The sequence below is a fragment of the Danio rerio genome, chromosome 25 (genome assembly GCF_049306965.1).
Source record: "Danio rerio strain Tuebingen ecotype United States chromosome 25, GRCz12tu, whole genome shotgun sequence".
NCBI lineage: Eukaryota > Metazoa > Chordata > Actinopteri > Cypriniformes > Danionidae > Danio > Danio rerio.
The window spans coordinates 15,772,945-15,782,646 of record NC_133200.1 but is presented as its reverse complement, the minus strand read 5'-3'; the positions used below and the strand labels follow the sequence as shown (position 1 = coordinate 15,782,646).

The following is a 9,702-nucleotide window of genomic DNA, read 5'->3' as shown; positions in this document are numbered from 1 at the left end:
GGACAGCTGTCGTGTACGGAAAGATAAACTAAAGGTGTGTGTATCTAGATAGGGTCCTTTTCAGCACACATTGCTTGTGCATTTACCCTGGTTGCTTATGGACCTGCAGTACAGTACAATCTGCATCTCATTTACAGCAGCGGCTCATGGCGTACAGCCATTGCATGTCAAAACTTGCAAATTAAATCTATGCGTGACTGATGAGTGCTGCAAGTCTTCCATAGAGAGAAACACACACCTCACTTTTTGTTTGTTTGTTGTTTTCATTTTAACACCGACCAAAGCTGTTGTAGATGAGCTTGGCAGGGCGCTAACTTGGCGGAAACATGCTCACTTCGCCCTATGGTTGGTTAGTGTGAAGCACCGTTGTTAAGCATCATGGTTCACTGTTACCTTTCGGGGAATCTACTCAATAACTTGTGAGGCTGACATAATCTTGCTTTTCACTCACATTTATTCATTACCTCTCTCTCCCTTCCTTCTCTCTTTCTCCACCTCTCTCTTTTCTTCCTCTCCACTCACCTTTCTTCCTCACCCACTCGGGGTTGACAGAAGGCCCCTTGTTCAGATGCACACCGGGCTTCACACAGTTTTTCATTCCCCAACAATGAAAGGAGCTTTCAGCAAGGCTGGTTCCAATTCATCTGTGATAAATGAGAAGATAAGGCAATCAGAGCACACCATGACACGGTGTGCAGCTAGTTAGGCACACTTCGAGCCCATTCAGGTGTGCCTGTGAGTCCTGACGTTGGGGGGGCCCTCTATATATACGTGCACAGCCCTGATGGTGGCCAACATTCAGGCAGGAGCTGGATATTAGTTCCTTGGTGTAGCTGTTATCTGTTGGCAGGTCAGGTCCTGGAACTCTATATGGATTTAAACACATTGAATCTGGAAGTGAGAATAAGATCTTACCACGTGGGTCAAGATTTACATGGACAATTGAAGAGGTCCATTTTTTTACTGAAGGCTTCAGTGGAGGCCTCTGGACACCATGGGTGTCTATGTGAGAGGTACACAAAGGCCCCTTGGAGAAGTTATCTTGGGGCATAACAACAAGGAACACCTGAGACAAGTAAGTGGATGTGTGGGCTGGGTGATGTTCCAGGGTTGTACTTTAGATTGACAACCTTATTGAGGTACATCAGTCTGAGTGTAGTTCACTGGCATGACAGGTGTCTTTTTCTTCTTTCTTGCCTCCCTGCATTCTCAGTCAATTATTATTAACATTTCTTCCCATACAAATAGAAAGCAGCTGGATGAATTTCAAATTTGCAACCTAAAGGAATTCGTCAACTCACTACTGGAATTCCTCCCATGGACTGACATGTCTAAACTGTTTTCAGCTCTCTCACATACTTGAAAAGGCCAGGTTCACACAAAGTTTAGAAGTTCCGATATCTGAATATTATTTTGCACACAGTCAGTTGGATGTTTCAAAGAGTTTGGGAATTTCATCTCTGGGACGTTGAGAATTTAGAAAATCTTTACGCATCCAGATGGCAAAACATTTTTCTCATGATTTCAATAGATGTGTATATATTTTAGATTTTAACTATGTAGTTGTGTCATTTATTATGTTTGTGTTCTTTCAGACTTTTCCATTTCACTGCTTACTTTGTATTCATGTTTATTAACTTGTACAGCATGATGCCTCAGACCCATCATGCCCTGATTCTATACAAAGGCAGACTTCCACCTCAAGTTTACTGCCCAATTCTTGTCAGTTTAATTACTTATCCGGTGTGTGTACATGTGAGTATTAGACATATTTACACAATTAGAAGTGAAGTTAAATTCAGTTAACACACCTGGTTGACAGGTGTGTTCTTTCAGATTAGCTTTAACTTTAGAATAGTGATGCTGCATATATCTGACTGAACAAGGATATGTGTGAGTGCTTATGCATTAAGGGGTGGAGTGTAGATGAACAGAACAGCCATGTGGGGGTTGCTAGTCAGTGTTTGGGGAAAAATGGGCCTGCAGGCTGGCGGTGTGAAAGAAATAAGGTTCTCAGATCAAGTGGTGGAGCCTAGCTATATCAGCTAGCTAATACTGTTTATGCAACTGTATTGGCAAATAAGATAATCATTGCAGAACTTTGCTTGTACAGTAAAAACATTTCCTAACCTGAATGATATTTATGACTTATTTCCTCACATTATCTTTGTATTATCCAAGCAAATGCTACTTATCGAATAGTAGAATTCTATGTACTGAAGCTCAGAACACATTAGTATGAAACGCCTGTACTTATTTTAATGACGCAAAGCTTCACCTTCTAATTAGAAAGTTTTCAAATGAACTCCTTCATTAAGTATCAGGGTGTGAGATTGACAGCAATAGTGCATCTTAAACTTCTGACAGCTTTAAGTGCCATAACCCATAGAAGTTCCCACCTTGATTAAATGAAGTGAAAATTGTATTCTCGTCTCGCTTGATATGAAAATGGAATTTGCTATCATGAAATATACACAGTTGTCACTTCTTAAAAAGGTGTCAGCAATTTGCTTCACTGGGTAAGGTGAATATCTGCCATGACAGGAGAAGAAGAAAAGGTTTGAGAGAGAAAGACGGCAAGAAAAAAAAAGTGTGATGTCTGTGATCAATGAAAGACTTCATTGCCTTGCGCTTCATTGCTTTTTAAATAAGAGACTATAGATCTCTAGAGTTTCTGAGGCTTTTGGCGTCCATATTGCTGGTGGCATGACAACACTGCCACCTAGAGATGGATAACTATACCTGAGAAATCTGCCTTGGTGTGTGCGGTTGTGCGTATGTTGAGCAGAGACAGATGCACTCATTCCCACCTTTTTTTTCACCCCTCTGTGGACAGGAGCACATTTGGATGATGTTCATTTTGATGCTACAGCACATGGTGGTTTTATTTGAATTCCCAAATGAATCCCCAATGGATAACAAAAAAATCTCTTTGTGCTGTTCTGTTGCAGTCAAATTACATGGTTTTAGGCAATTGTCTTCCTGTGGTTCAACCTAAAGTATTCCTCTTTGACTTTGACAATGTTAAAGTAGACAAAAAAAACCCATTCAATGCTTGGTTAGAAGTAAATTACTGTTATTGAGCCTCAGGAGATTGAGTGAAATTTGTTTGCTGGTTTAATTCAGAAACAACAACCATAATTTGCTCAAAACACCACTTAGCACCTTTTGTTTAGTTACTCAAAAGTTATTCCTACATGCATCCTAAGTGTACAGTTTTGACCATGTAAAAAAATCATCACTTTTTTAGTTTCTTTCACAGACGTGGGTTTAGACCCTAAAATCATGCCAAAACTGTCATGGATGGCACACAAGATGAAGTCGCCTCTCAGGGATTCGCAGACCTGTCAGGTGTGCCAAACTACTAATGAGCGAGACTGCGCATCTAGCCATCCATCTGTGGAGGGCCTGCTGAACACCCTCAACCCAGCTGCTCCCTTCTCATGACCCAGGTGAGTCAGGCAGGGGCAGGGTGATGTGCGCTGGCCCCCGATCCCCACGAAACCTGGTTCCCGCGTCAGGATCAAAGTTCAGTTGGTTTAGAGAAGTGGTCTAGTCTGGTGCTTTGAAGATGGGATCTGGTTGTGTTGGAGCCAGGTTGTAGAGAGGAGTTATGGGCAGGGACAAGACTAGCCACAGGGATGCATGGATGCTGGGGTTCTGGTGGGATTGGATGGAGGGAGATTGGCAGAACAGCTGAAAGATGTGTGCATGTGTTTTTGTTCGTAATACAGCAGGAGCCAAAAGTGGTGTCCAGCCTGGGACAATTGACATCTTCACTCTTTATCCAAAGATATTTTTCAATGGTTTTATTAGCGATGAATCACAAAGCTTGGAAAGAATGCTAATCGAATACAAAGGAAAACGAATTGATTTTATTGAAGTCAAAGTGTTTTTGACCCTCTGTAATATGTGCATTATTATTTTTATTATTTTATTATCTTAGGGATCACTAATATTGTGCAACTACTACCTTTAAAAACATTACATTTAGCCACTATTTCATGCACTGATAAGCAAAAACATGCTCAGTGAGTCTATTATTTAACTCAGATTGTGTTCGATTATGATTAATTCATTATACATTTAATAACCAGAAGCAGTCACAATTCCAAGTGCTGTTAATTCATTCACTGAACCTCAATTATCAGATACTTCAGATGATTTGTTTAGAATTATATTATATTCTATTTGTCATTTGTAATTCTGCAACAACCTATTTGCATTATGTGATGCATTACATTTTTGTTTATTATTAACGTTCTGTACATTTTATGACTTTTTATTTTGTAAACTGATTAATATATAATTGTTGCTACCTCGAATGCAACAGAAAGTTGACGCTTGATAACTTAAAACCACTTAAAATACAGAAAACCATATCATTTTAAGTTAGTTGAGTATATAAAGAGTAATAAAGAGTATATAAATGTATTTCCCAGTGATGGGTTGCAGCTGGAAGGGCATCCGCTGAGTAAAACATATGCTGGATAAGTTGGCGGTTCATTCCGCTATGGCGACCCCAGATTAATAAAGGAACTAAGCCAAAAAGAAAGAAAAATATAAAAAGTATATTATTGTCTTTTTAAACAGGCATATTCATTCATGTCAAAGTAATTTTGACCTGCTGTAACATGTGCCTCATAATTTTTATGGTTTTCCTTTTATTTTTGCAATTTTTGAAAACATTACATAATATTTCATGCACTGATAAGCAAGGTGTCTATTATTTAATTCAGATTTTGTTTGATCAGGATTAATTTATTGGACTTTTAATAACCAGAAGCAGTCTTAATTCCAAGTGCTGTATATTCATTTACTGAACATCAATTATCAGTTACTTCAGATGATTTGATTGGAATTATAAGGTTTTATTCGTCATTTTTAATTTTGTGTTAACCTATTTGCATTATGTGATGCATTACATTTTTGTTTATTATAAATGTTCTGATACATTTTATGACTTTTTAATTTGATTCCTGTATCATTTTTGCTACCTCTAATACAACAAAAAATTAACGCTTGATAACTCAAAACCACTTAAAATGCAGAATACCATATAATTTAAAGTGGCTTGAGTATATAGAGTATATAAAAGTATATAGTTGCATTTTTAACAGGTACATTCATTCATTTATTCATTTTCCTTCAGCTTAGTCCCTTTATTAATCAGGGGTTGCCACATCGGATTGGCCAAGTTGCCAACTTATGCAGCATATGTGTTACACAGTGGATGTCTTTCCAGCTGCAACCCGTTACTTGGAAACATCCATTTACACTCAATCACACACAATTTTCCTTTACCACATGTCTTTGAACAAACGGGAGGACCCGGAGGAAACCCACACCCACATGTAAACTGAACACAGAAGTTGCTGTGTGTGTTGCTATGAGGCGACAGTGCTAACCACTGAGCCATTGTGTGGCCCTAAAAAGTCATATATATATATATATATATATATATATATATATATATATATATATATATGATATTCTGTTTGCTGATTTTCTTATTTAAGGCAAAAGCTTCTCTAATACAATTGTAATTCTTCTTATTTTTATTTTATTGTGGCTGTGAGGCTGGGTGCGAGGTCCCTTTTATTGCTGCTTGCAGCTTTAATTTTTATTTCATTTCTTTGTCCAATATCACACTTTCTCTGCCTCTACTTTCTTTTCATAAGATATTGTTAGTTTTGCCACAGACGTTCTTGGTGTAACCCTGGCCTGCCCTGTCATATTGATTCACCCTCTGCAACGTAGGTGCTATTACAACTGGGGGTTCAATGGTGTATCTCCAGCAATTCTGTGAAATGTCACTGAACATGAGGCTGACTGAGGAGCTGATTTTCATACGTCTAAAGAGATCAGAGCTGTTGCACTGGGGGAATCTGGTTTAAAGCAGTCGGATGTTATTGTGAGAGCACCACATATAGATCTGTCCCCACCAGGATAGACAATCACAGTAGGTTTCTTTGCTGTGAATATCACCACCTAATGATGTATGGAAATTAGTAGCGCGTCACATTCGAATTTCAAAACTGTATCCGTGAGTGAACTTTGTGTTAGAGGCTGAAATCTTGATTAGAGAGACTGCACCGAAAGAAAGGTCTGGTGAATTATGAGAAGATATATCAGTATTCAGTGAACGTGTAGATGACTTTGACGTATCTGGGGCTGTTTTGTTTGCCTTCTCAGTAAAAGAAAGTTTACAGAATTTATGTGATTTTATACATTTCTACAGCCTTTTGTTGTCTGGAGTTATGAAGCCCCGCAGTGATGTCCAGCACACCCACACACAATTCACAGACAATAACACTCTGCGACCTGGGATTGTCCAATTCCAACAGGCACCTGTCAGAAAGCTGCAGCCCTGTCGCCGTACGGCAAATTCCCATTCGATTGCCCTCCTCTCCCGAATCAGCTTATATGTACGCGGAGCACCGTTAGCTGAATGCCAAGTAAGAACTCTTTCTGTCAGACAAAAGATTACTTTCTGCTGCGAACTAGAAGCTTGTTTTTACTCATGGAGAGTACCACAAATTTACTTTAAGTTTATTTGTCATTGAAAAAAAATTATTTCACAATAATTTTTTTGTTACTGCATAATATAAATATATAAATAAATATATATATATATATATATATATATATATATATATATATATATATATATATATATATATATATATATATATATATAGTTTTTATGGTCAGTTAAATGAGAGGATACAATTTCGAATATATAAAGGGAATGTAGGGAATATTGTCAGAATTTATTTTTGAAAATACAGTTTGTTTTTCTACACAGAAGCAATAACAAGCTTCCATAGTACACCACTGGTATTTGAAAAGCTATACTTGAAAAAAAAATGACTGCCTTCATTTCCATGTTTACAGAAATAAAGGTACGCGAGCTGTCACTGCACAAATTTAAAAAGGGTCCATATTGGTACCTCAAAATTATATATTAGTACCTACAAATTTTAGGGGGAACACTTTTGTACTTTTTGGATACTAATATGTACTCTTGAGGTATTAATATGGACCTTTAAGGTATAATTTGTAACTTTTGAAAAGTAACCACCCCAGTGACAGATCGAGTACCTTCATTTCTGAGAGTGTATGATAATTGCTTTAGTTATGAAAACAAAATAAATATTATGCTATACATTTTATATTCACATAACAATTTTAGTGTTGTTCTTATATATATTATAGTTATTTAACCAATGAAAGCAAACTGACAAAAATTAATGGAAATGACAAATACACTCTCAGAAAAAAAAGGTACACGGTGGTACAAATAATGTTCCTTGAGGAACAGTTTTGTACTTTTGTAAAATTTGTACTTTATACAGAAAAGACCTCTTGTGATACTGTTCTGTACCTTCTATGATACAACTGAAATGAAGGTGCACAATTGTTCTCATAATAAAGGTACTAAAGTGTTGAACAACACTTTCTTTATTACAATATCTATGAAAAAAATATGGCTGACTGGAAAAGCAAAGTGACTTTAAAAATAATTTCCATATTAAAACATGAATCATCGTTTAAAAGTATATTTTTAAAGAAATTTATAAACATTAATTAATAAGTTCTATAATACAATAATACAAAACAAGTGGTAACACATAAAACTATAGTTATTGAGAACTAAACATTTAAGGCATTTTAAATAATTGCTCTGTAATCATTTTGACACTGTTAAGGTACAAAGATTTGTACCTTGGATGAAGGTACAATATTGTATCTGCAGGTTTTAAAAAACAAAGGTACATTTTGGTTTCCAATAGTACAAATCATGTCCATAAAGGTATAAACTGCAATGGTACAAACTTGTTTGTTTGTCTTAGGGTACAATTCTGCCCCAGGTACTGCCCCAGTGACAAGGGTTTGTACCTTCTTTGGTACAACATTGTACCATTTTTTTGAGAGTGTATATTAGATATTGTGCATACATTTTACAAGCAAGAAACTTAATATACAAATAGATTTATTGATAGAGTACTTTTATTTAAAATAAAATTATTAAAAATGATGCCAATGTAGAAACATCAAAATATACAACATATTTTAGATACATTTTACATGCCGGAAACCAGAGTTCAAACAGTTATTTCTTGGGTGACAAATCTATCTAAATATATATTGTATCTATATGTTTTTATTCACATAATTTGTTTTTGGTTAAGTTATTTAACCAATTAAAGCAAACTGACAAAAATGAATGGAAAGAACCAATATATAAGATATTGTGCGTATATTTTACATGCCAGAAACTTAATATACAAATGTATTTCTTGAGAGAGTTCTTTATTTTAATAAAATAACTAAAAATGAATCAAATGTAACAACAACAAAATGTGTAACATATTTTAGATACATTTTACATGCATGATTTCAAACCACAGAAAATATAGTTTTTTTTTAGTTTTCAAACTAATTGAAGCAACTGAATGAAAGAACAACACAAACAGAAAAAAATGTACATTCCGTTTATTAGTTTTACATTTAAACAATATCTGAAGTTACTGAATAAAAAACAAGCACCACAAACACTATATATATATATATATATATATATATATATATATATAATGTATATATATGTGTGTGTGTGTGGTGTCAGTATGGTTAAAAATAAAACTGTAGTATTTACAGCCTCTGTTACTTTTTACCTTCCACTTTTTTGTTAACATTTATGGTTATTTATATGTGTAGGATATACGTTCTGATTCTGATGTCAATGCCTAATTATTAAATTGTTAAAATGACTATAATATAATAATCTTAGGAATAAAATATTGTGTAAAAGTGTACTTGCATTGTGTTTTTTTTGTTTTATAATATACATGTTATATTGTCGTACTGGCATTATATAATGAGTGGCATAAAATGGTCTTAAAATGAAAATATTATCATTTATCGCAAAATATTTTGCTGCGATATATCGTACAACAAATAATAGATATCGTGACAGGCCTACTCTATACTTTACCCGGCTTCCGGGTCCAAGTGCTCTTTTCAACTGAATGGGGAGACTAATGAAATGGTAATAAACATTTACAAATCGATTTAATACTTTCGAAAATCACGATCGCAGTATATATGTCCATGCCTAATATCCGATGTCAAAAAGTGATACATTTTTTTTTAATTGGTAAAATTTTGGTATTTGTTATGCAGCAAGTCCAGAGATTGTTGTGTACACTATGATTTTATATAAAATTAACTTTAATGTGTGATAGGAATAAAACATGATCATAAATGAATGATTTCTCCACTCAAATGAATGGCGTCTTGGACCCGGAAACAGTATTACATACGTCATCACTTAACAAGCGGACAGAGAAGAAACTTAGGTTGCAAACTTATTTAGAGGAGTTTTTTGGAGATTTATTTATGCAATCAATTAAATCATAAGAACAAATACGATTATTACAATTAGTAAAAGGCAAATCCTTGATGTCTCGCTCCAAAACTGTTTTTCTTCCGTGGCCTAAGCTCACTAGTGCACTCACTTAAGACAATAATGAAGAAGGTAGCCCCCTATGCTTTAGTGCACCAGGATCCTTATTTTAACATCTTGAACGATAGCCTGTAATTCACCTCCTTGGTGTCGTATAAAAAAGGCATAAAGCCGTTGTGGTGTGGGGTTTTAATTGAAGCTCCCGTGCACAACGAGCTGCTCTATAGGAT

General features: G+C 35.4%; 1 long non-coding RNA gene across 2 annotated transcripts in view; it reads left to right on the top strand.

Annotated features, from left to right (window-relative positions):
* Positions 1-729: 729 nt before the first annotated feature.
* Positions 730-9,702, top strand: part of LOC141380939 (uncharacterized) — a 53,644-nt gene continuing 44,671 nt past the window's right edge. Inside the window, exon 1 of one of the 2 annotated variants that reach the window (XR_012400345.1) lies at positions 730-1,075. This is a non-coding gene — a long non-coding RNA (uncharacterized lncRNA). The remainder of the gene's footprint in view (positions 1,076-9,702) is intronic. The other variant, XR_012400344.1, reaches the window with a different exon arrangement.